Source organism: Hibiscus syriacus, unplaced genomic scaffold (assembly GCF_006381635.1).
Source record: "Hibiscus syriacus cultivar Baekdansim isolate YM2019G1 unplaced genomic scaffold, ASM638163v2 tig00111402_pilon, whole genome shotgun sequence".
NCBI lineage: Eukaryota > Viridiplantae > Streptophyta > Magnoliopsida > Malvales > Malvaceae > Hibiscus > Hibiscus syriacus.
The window spans coordinates 8,837,016-8,847,570 of record NW_024063082.1 but is presented as its reverse complement, the minus strand read 5'-3'; the positions used below and the strand labels follow the sequence as shown (position 1 = coordinate 8,847,570).

At 31.3% G+C, this 10,555-nt stretch overlaps 1 pseudogene; it reads right to left on the bottom strand.

Moving 5' to 3' along the window:
• Positions 1-215: 215 nt before the first annotated feature.
• Positions 216-6,716, bottom strand: LOC120161712 (annotated as a pseudogene).
• Between the last annotated feature and the right edge of the window lie 3,839 nt (positions 6,717-10,555).

Below are 10,555 nucleotides of genomic sequence, written 5' to 3'. Positions count from 1 at the left end.
TTGAACTTTATTTTCTCCCGAGTTCAATGAAATGAATTACAAATTGAAACTCAAATGAATCAGGAAGAAAACGTACTGTAAATCAGGTTAAAGAAACGATTGTGTTTCCTCCAGTCATTTACATAAATGCCAATGGCTCCATGATTAGAAGCTGGCAAAGAATCAACTTCGGTGTGAGCAAATATTACATAAAATCTGAATCCTTTGTACATGTTTTTCCCCCTCTTCTTTCTCAATGAATATTTTACCTTTCTTCTTGTTTACATAGAGATGGTCGGAATAGCTACCGCAACTCCATTTCTGTTAGCCTGGGAGTCCGTAATTCTCAAAGTTCCAGTATGATTTTTGCCATGTTGTTTAGCTTGATGTTGAGACCAGTAAGCATGAGCAGCCATGACCCTGTCCAACAGTTCTTGGGGTACCGGCTCTCCCCGTCTTTGCTGTAGGAAATTTTTGCAGTGTGAACTAATGTTTTCCATTTATCCTGGGAACAGCACTGACATAGTTTACTAACAGCTGATACAACTAGTTCCAACAAGACGGTTGGGCAAACACATCAGTTAATGGAAGATTCATCTAGCAACGAAAAGAAATAATGAAAGCCTAGGCTAATGAGACTAATGGAAATCCAGCTAGTTAGATGATAACCCCAGGAATCCGCCATATTGGTTATCGTCCATGGTAGTTATTGTTAATCATCCATTTCCTATTCATAACAAAAGTAATAGTTAAAAAAGAAAACACTTCTACCTTCAAATCCACATAAGTTCGATGGTCAGCATTCTCAAATGCTTGAGAAGGACGATTTTAAATTCTCAACTTTTTGTATGTTGCATCCTATTCAATGAAAGAACCACTTGAAACAACATATATAATTGCTTTTGTCCCCGTCAGCAAATCCATGAAATGAGGGTGCAAGGGTGCATGAGAAAAGAAAAAAGAACAGCAGCATATGATATTATACCTTCCTGTACTGAGCACCTCAACAGCCTGTACCAGTGCTTCTACTTCTGACACAGAAAATGGCCTCCTGGTTCGGCGCTGTGCAAGCTCAGATTTTCGTATTTTCTGGTTGGCAGGGACAACCGCAAGCGCCTCTACATTTATTGTAACCCCCTAGACCTAGCATATACGTTTCGACTAAGTCTATCGGATCACATCCATAATTTTTAAAGACATTTTCTGAAACCCTTATTCGATCAATGTAAAATCACATTATAAATACATTTATAAAAGAATATAATAAATTACGATAAAACCTAACTCATGAATATAAAACTAAATAGTTAAAAATTTAATTTTTAAAACATGTTGTAGAATTTGGATCACTATAAACCAATTATTAATAGCGGAATAATATTCATTTCTGAAACAAATACTTCAAATAAAGGCCCATGCTACCAAAATAAAGTAAACTTGAAATATAAAAGCATTACAAATAGATGTACTTCAAGATATATGTTGATTCTCCAAGTGCTCGATCTGGGGTATCTAACTAACAGTATCTGAAAGAAAAAAAATATTTTCGAAAAGTGAGTTAGGCTCAGTGTGTCCCAATAGTACAATAAAATCATAGTAGGTACAATAACCGAGTAATAATTCAGTAAATCATCATAAAATCATAATGAAGTTTAACTTTTGAAACTCGTAGTTTAAATCCCTTCTCCTGTACACCAACCGCAGTTCCCTAGAACTGCGTCCGTAAGGCTACCTTAAGCACACATCAAAAAGGAAGCCTACCTAAAGATAAGCTTTTGGGCCTATATCCTTAGGTCCGTAGGGCTTACTCTAAGCACACAGCAAAGAGTGCCAACCTAATAGAGCATCTTGGGGCTCGTGAACTTACCCAAGAGTTCATTAAGTCCGTAAGGTTTACCAGCTTGATCAGAGCTATACCTCCGTAATTTAATCCAACCCAAAATCAGTATTTCAAAAATACTATTTATGTAGTAAGCATAATTTTCATAAATCAGTAAACATCGTTATCATATATTAATGAAAACCAATAGTCATATATCATTCATTGTCCATAAACCATAAATAAACAATAAATCATAGCTTTCAATGTACCATATTTTAAAACATATAAAAAAATTAAATAGTACTTAGGGAACACACCTCGATAATATGATCAAACTGTAGATCTACTGAGTACTGGCCTCGCCACGCTCTACTACAGTTTTTGAACCTAATTCATAATAACACTACATTACTAGAGGGTAATATAATCAATTTCTGAAATTATAAGATTTACGGGTCTTACGGGTGATTACTGGCACTCGTGGTTTAATTGATCTAGAAGAGCTGGGTCGAGCTGTCGAACGATCCGGAGAGTCTCTTGTACCTTCAAACAATAATAATTTATTAACTCCAAGTCTTACTTAATTGATCAAAGCTAAAATTCTTAAATATATAAGCATTTTCTAGGTTTGACTATAAATTTAGAGGATTTCGAGTCTGAATTTGACCAAACGGATTGCGGAATCGGAATCAGGACGTCGAAAAACATAAAGTATGACTTTTCAAAAATTCAAATTCTTGGTCAAAATTAAAGTCAACGGGTTTGACTGATGATTTGGAGGCCTTCAGGTTTGAATTTGGTGAAACGGACTTCGGAAACAGATTCGACAAGTCGAAAAATGTCAGAATAAGTATACTCGAACAAAATCAAAGGTCGTTTAATGGCCGGTCAAAGTTATGGTTCAATAGTCCACATTCGAAAATTTCTAAAATGTCACCTTTTTCAAAATAATTCCCAGAATGTCAAATTTTTCAAAATATTTTCTAGAATGTCACCTTTTTTCAAAATATTTCTTAGAATGTCACCCTTTTCAAAAATATTTCCCAAAATGTCACATTTTTCAAAAAAAATCTCAGAATGTCACCGGGGCGGGTCGGGTCAGGTCGGGTCAAATCGGTCAACATGGTTCGGACCGGTCAAACCGATTTAGACCGGTTTGGACCGGTCAAGGCGGTCAACCAATTAACACCAAGTTCGAATCTTCCCCACGCGTAGGGGAGGCGCGTGGGGGCGCGTGAGACCGCTTCCGGCCTCCAAAAATTTCCAAAAATTCTTTTAAGCGATTTTGAGTCACTTACCAACCTCGGTTCAAATTTTTGAACGGTGGAGAGCTCGATTTCACTTCGATCGGAACTTTGATCGCTCCACCCCCTCACGCGCTGCCAGCCACGGAGACAAGGAGGACACCGTCGAACTCGGAACGACACCAGGAACACGATGGTGCGGGAGGTGTCGAAAACCGATCAACGATCGGAGATGAATTTAAGATTTTCCCGGCGGTGGTGCTAAAAAAACGTCGATACTCTGACTCGAAATTCAAAGTGTTTGGCAGCGTTTCGCTAAAATTAGTTTATTGGGTTTTGTTCACAGGTCGAAGATGAACACAATTGTAGTTTAAATTTGACGATTGGATGTCGAACTGTGTCGAAATCGGGCTTGAAAGTATATGTGCGGGAGAAAGGAAATATAAGCAAAACTTGTTTCTGATTTTTGAATTTAGAAACACTTTTAAAACAATGCTGCCGTCACTCTTTGGAGGAATTCAAGGCTTGATCCTTGAATTTCCTTCAACTTCTAAAATGGACATTAAGTTTTTATAACTTTTAATTTAGTCACCAAATTTTACCAAAATACACCAATAAATATATATTATTGCTGGAACCGGAACTAGAGCTCTAGACTCCGTTAGCTTTTGATCAGTTAGTATGTCAGTTTGGGAAGAAGTGTGTTTGTAATTACTATCCGTGGCTTTTGCTGAATTGGTCAGTAATGGTGGGTCAGCTGTGGCAATCTTTGTAACCGGGTCTGGTGTGGCTCGAAAGCTGTAAACCAAGGACGAATTAATCAAAGTTAGAAGTAACTCATATCGCATAGACATGTCATCAAGAGATTCAAACCAAGATTCATTACAATTTAAAATCAATCACGAAACATAAAAAATTCACCTTGTTAAATTTTGAGGGGCAGCACCACATGGCAACAAGAGAGGGGGTTCCTCAGAGCACAACGGTGGAGGTGTTATCACAGGACCAGGCTCCAAAGTGAAACCTAGAGCATCCAAATTATCTTCAGAGGAAATACCAGTTTGTGATAAAGTTCTACTGTCATCTCTCACTTTCTTCCCCTGAAGGAGTACCCCGACACGAATTCTACCTCCGAGTAAGGCAGTCACTGCCTCCATAACAGTCCTCTACTCAAATTTAAGTACCACTAGTATTAGAAGTTGAGCATTGATTATATAAATAAAAAAAGGCGCAACAGCATGAAATTCATATACCTTTACTGAACCGACAGTCGCAGTTTCTGGCACCTCAATGTAAAGTTCTGGAATCCTAAAGGACTTGATGCTTAATTTTACTGTACAAAAGAACAAACCTTGAGTAAGACATTCCCCAAAATCAGAACAAATTCACCCGTATGTATCTTGTGGTAACACATAAAAAAAATATTCATACCATGAGAATCATTAGACTTGTAAGATGCTTGGTGACTTGTAACCAAGGAAGATATCTCACATGCTACACGGCAGAATAAAATAGTTTAGCCAGACTAGTTGACATCTCAATCTGGAAATCTAAAAATTATAAGATAATTGCAATAGGGAAGCACCTCCATGCGACATTTCCCCTGAGCTACTCTTATTTTCATTCTTAACCTTCTCAGGTGAATTAGAAACACTTCCGCTACCAATCCCATCACCACAAGTTACTATTGAGCTACGGTAAAAAAGCTTCCTCCTGTTATAAAGTGTGTCGTATTGACAATTGACAATTGTCATAGTTATAGTATGTCTTCCACTTGCGATGTACAGACTTTATTCCTCCATCTGGAAACATAAGGAACACAAAATCAACAAGAGGCAATTCATGAACTTTAATTACGAATGGACAAATATACGAAGAATGCTACTAATTCTAAAACCATTGGAAACACTCAGCAGCTCTGAAATGCTCAAAATCTTTCAACTTTGGAGCAGCTTTCCAGTATTTGAATGTTAGGAACTTCCTTATTCTTCGATCTTCTATACGTGTTGGAGGCCTAGAAGCTTTGAAGTTTGAACCTGTTGCTCTGTTTATTAAGCCTAGAAATTTTTTCTTCATCATCTCTATTACTTAACTTAATGTCGTCCCTATTCCTTGAAAAAGAAGCACTAGGAACAGAATCACTTCGTGATGATAATTTGACATCTCTATCAGATTTAACGGGTGCAGGAAATGTCATAGACAAATCTAATGGGTCCTTTAAGGGGAAATTACTAGCAATAGCCAAAGCCCCAGGTTCAAAACCCTCAGCCTCTCGCTCTTGTTTAACACCATTCTCACATATACCATCACACAACTGCCCGAAGTTACGGTAACAACCATCTAAATTACCAGGAAAACTCCCGTATGCAACATTGCTTTTGCAAATTGCAGACTTTAAATCACCATTAGTTTTCTCTGAGTAAGCAGGCTGCATCTTTGTCAGTCTGTTCCAAAATGGCATCGCTTTTATAATACTTAAATTCCTTCAGACTGTCACTGTTTTCAGTAGTCCAAGCAGAGGCAACAACACTAGCTTTGCAACTTACATGTTCGATACATTCAGTTTTTAATGGTTTATCATCGTACTTAATTTCCTGTTTAACATCTTTACCTGTAGAAACATGATCGTGTCCTTCAGACGCATTGCTTAAACCAGAGCTTTCACTCTCCTCCAGTAGCTTCCCAGCTAAAGAAGCTAACAATTAAAACGCGCAAATTTTAGTATCATCGACTGTCCTCTTAGTCCGATCCCTCCTCTGGAACAAAAAACAACAATAATTTCGTTCATCAAGTTTTAATACAAAATTCAACATGATCAAAAGTAGAAGAAAATCAGCAGAAAACCTTAAAAGATCCAAGAAGTAATGATACAGAAAAAAGGCATGCCCGAATTGATCGAGGGGCTCGGGGTACATTCGAGACACTGAAGGCATTAAATCCATAATTTAGCCTCTTCTTAAACATCATATCTCAGGCATGTAAGATGATCCAACCCATCAACCAGAAAGAAACATTAATCTCTCCAGATTCAAATTCTCTGTATATAAGTCAATCAAAAAGGAAAAATTACCGTATATCAGCTTAAATTAGAAATATAACTACACAAACTTTATAATTACCAAAAACAATTAATCAAATTAATTTTCCTGTATCAATGAATGATTAGATTAGCTGATCCAAAAGCCAAAAAAAGGAAGGCATAAACCCCAGAAAACAAAATAACAAAATATCGTTAAAAGTAAATTAACAAAGTAGAATCAAATTGACTGAAACTCTCAACGTCAAACAATAGCTTAATGGAACAAAGGGTCGAATTCTTGTTCTCTTCTCTCTTTATTTTTTTCCTTGATAAGGAGTGCAACTTTCAATCAAAACCCCAAAAACCTCTAAATTGACCCCAAGTGTCAAATCTGACATGAATCATGGTGAACATCAACCAACAAAAAAAAACAGATCAGATCTCTATCTAAAGGACAGTTTAAATCGAAATTCACTTATTTAAAACACAATTTAAGCACAATTTAACCGAATAAAAGAATCCACTCCAAAAGGAGATATACCCGGAGAAGGAAGAGACCGAGAATTCAAGTAAAAAACAACAGAAAAGTTAGAATGAGACAAACCAATAACTCACCTTTTAAATTAAAATGATCTCCAGTTTCTTAAATCCCAATATACATATATACAGAAAATAATGCAAAGAAAATGAAAATTTTCCTGAGAAAATTAATTGAAAATTTCCTACTAAACAAAGATTGGGGAATGAAAAAATAAATCTCAAATTAAGGGTATGTTTCCGGAAAATGTATTTCGTAAAATGAATTATAATTTTTTTGAAAAATATCTGAAAAAACGTTTTACGATTTTTTAAAGATGTTGTTTAAATTTTTTTTCACTAGTTGATGAGTTTTTTTAAAATAATTTATTATAAATATTATATACAATAAATAATATTATTTATCATAAAACTTAATATTATTATTTTAAAATATGAAAATAATTTATTTATTATTAATATTATTTTTATAATTTATTAATAAAAATATTAATATTGGTATATTTATTGAAATAAAAATATTATAAATATATTAATTATTATTAAAGTAATAGTGTTATATTATATTTTAAAAATATTAATTAGTATTTTAAATATATTTATTAAAATATTATTAGATTATTATATATTAAATATATAAATATTATCATTAGTAATAATTTAATAATATTATTTCTATGAAATTAATAAATAGTATAAATTTTATTAATAATTTATTATATATTATTAAAATAATATCTTATATTATAATAATATAATTAATTATTTTATTATAATATTAAAAAATATATATTATATTATTATAAATATTAATAAATATAATTTAAATATTTTAATAATTAATATTTTGATTAAAATGATATTAAAATATTTTATTAATATTAAATTTATAAAATAAAATTATTTTGAGTATTTATTCTTTGAAGTGAAAAGTTCAAAAAATGACTTACGAAAAATCAGACTCTAAGTCATTTTCTAGAAAACACAAAGAAAATTCTGTTGACTAGGAAAATGTTTTACGTTGACCAATCAGTTTTCCTCTGACCAAACACTGGAAAATATTTTCCGAAAAACGAATTACATGAAAAAACACGAAATTTCGGAGCCAAATAAACAGACCCTAAATTCAATTTAAATTTATTGAAAGAAGATCCTTTTTTTTCTTCTTGTTTTTTAGTTTATGTGGTTTGGAATGGTGAAGAAATTTGAAGACAAAACCCCCCTTTAAAAAGAAAAACCACCATGAAAATAAATAAATAAATAGAAGAGAAAGTGCTTAAACCCATATGATCTTTGACCAGGAAACCGGATCGACCGGTGGATTCGAGATGGTGTACGGGCAATAGAAGGTAATCGAAACCCCTCCCTTCTTTCTGCTTTGTGACCGATTCTCAATCCTTTCTTTGAATCTAAAAACAAGACAACATTGCCACGTGGACCAATAATGATTTTAAAAAAGCTTGTTTAAATAAATAATTTATTTATTATTGGTGTACAAAATAAAATATGCCGGGCCACGAATTTGTTATACTATTTCCTAAATTTTTGAATTTGTATATTTTATTTTTTGGAATACTCTTTCTTACTCATTTTTGTTATTGGCGGGTATATGTTATGTTAAATTCATTTATTATTATTTTTAGGGTAGTAACTCCATTTTGATATATGTTATAAATTATTTACTACTAAGTTAGATATTCCATTAGAAATAATTAAGGATATTTATTTATTATCATAGGATTTTTAAAAGGTTGAGATTCACTTACATAATATTAAATATAATTTATTTTACACAGATTTAAATTTGTTAGATAAGCAAAAATATACGATTGAGATTAACTCATTATTTTTTCTCTAGTGAATATCTTCTCATTTCCTACAACAAATCTTAATAGTTTACTTTCACTCATCCAACGATCCTAAATTTGTGTAAAAAAAAATATTCTATGTAATTATTGGATTCTACCTTATTTTTAATATATATATATATATATATATATAAGAGAAATACAAATAAAATAGATATTTAAAGAGAAATAAATAAATGAAAATTTTATATTTATCTAATTATTTTAACTTTATATAAGATTTAAAGTCTTATATTGTGTAATTAGATTCTACCTATATATATTAAAATATATTTGCCACACTCGATTTAAAAAAAAATATTTTAGCCCTTAAATTTTCTTCCCTTTTTTAACTCTCAAACTTTTCTTTTTCAAAATGAATCAATTGAAAGGAAAAAAAATATTTTTATATATTTTTAGAAATTTACAAATTTTCTTGTTTTACATTTTTGATAACTTAAATATATTTCTTATATATATATCATTGCTAAATATTTTAACTTTTTAGTAATTTAAAATATTTAAAAGAAATCTATTTTTTATGTTTAAAATATAAAATAAATAATATCAACATTAACAAAAAGATAAAATAATTAGCGTCGACTTAATAAGTTAACTATTTTTTAATCAATTGGTTTAATTTTAAAAAATATATGAATTTGAGAGTATAATGAGACGAAAAATGTTAAGGACATTTTTTTGGGGATATTAAATTTTTTGGGGGCTTAAGGGCCTCTAACCTATTACCATCCGTCTCTAATTATTTATATTTGATCTATTAATAAATTTATTTTAATGGAATACTATAGAGACTTGTTACGAAATAATCCTCTTTGTCTATTTTGTCTCATTCACAATATTAAAATTAAAATCTAAACTTATATAAAATTTTACTCATAATTGATATTGAACGCACAACCTAAGAAAAGAAAGAAATGTCAATTGAAAGTTTTTAAACACATACTTTAGATAAAATTATTTTTTCTTTTTAAAAAAAAATCAAGTTCAATTATAAACATCATTAATATTCGTTTGTTACAATTGGATGTCTAGAACGATATTTCTTTTGCTACACGACTTATAAGTTAATACATCTATTTTAAAATGTCATATTAGTAAATTTGTTAGGATAACTTTATTATTAATTTTTTAAATTTAGAAGATAAAATGAAATTAAAGATATAATTTTTCATGGAATTGAAGCTTATTGGTTATACCCTTTGTAAACTACTAAATCTCCGCTAATAAAGATCCTCGAAAGACTCCACTCTTTGAGTAGAGTATTCAGAATCTTTCTAGTTATTAAAGTTATAGTTTATTTTAATTTTAGTTATTAAACTTTTGAATTATTTCTATTTTGATCAATTGATCGTTAAATCATAAAAGATATAACTATAAGGCTTATTTTATTTATATTTTACTATAATACGACTTATTTTATTATATTATGTGTCACATAATATTTCATCGAGTTTCTTTGTGTTGGCACTTTACAACCAGATTTTTTTTTTACTTTCAATTTTGGGGACAGTTATATTGAGGACTTGAAATCATCTGTTTGATGGATTCAACGAGAGTTCTTCGTCGATATTAATCTACATGGTCCCATTTTTATAGACTGGAACAAAGAGAGTCAAAATCTTGGTAAAGAGGTCTTCATTAGAGATAGAGACATCAATTGTGATTAGAGTTTATGATTTAAGTTTATGAAATTGAGCTTGCTTATAGAGAAGGTTAGGATCACATATTCAAAAATATATTTTTCTAGGATTGAATTGTTTGAGAAGCAAAAATAATAATAAAATGGATGTTAATTGAGAAATTAGTTCCAAGGGTAAAGTATATAAATGGTCCCCCAACTGTAAGATACTATTTTGTTGAGTCATCCGACTATTAAAAGTTATAAAATGGTCATCAGCTATAAGGAGTTGCTTTGTTGAGTCCATTGACTATTAAAAGTTACAAAATGGTCACCATTAATTTTTTTCATGCTGACTAAGATATGGTAGTCTTTTAAGATTATGAGATCAGATTTTATCATATCTCAGTCAGCGGATTAACATCCAACTCAGGCTGTCATTAATTTTTTAATGAAAAATGATAAATT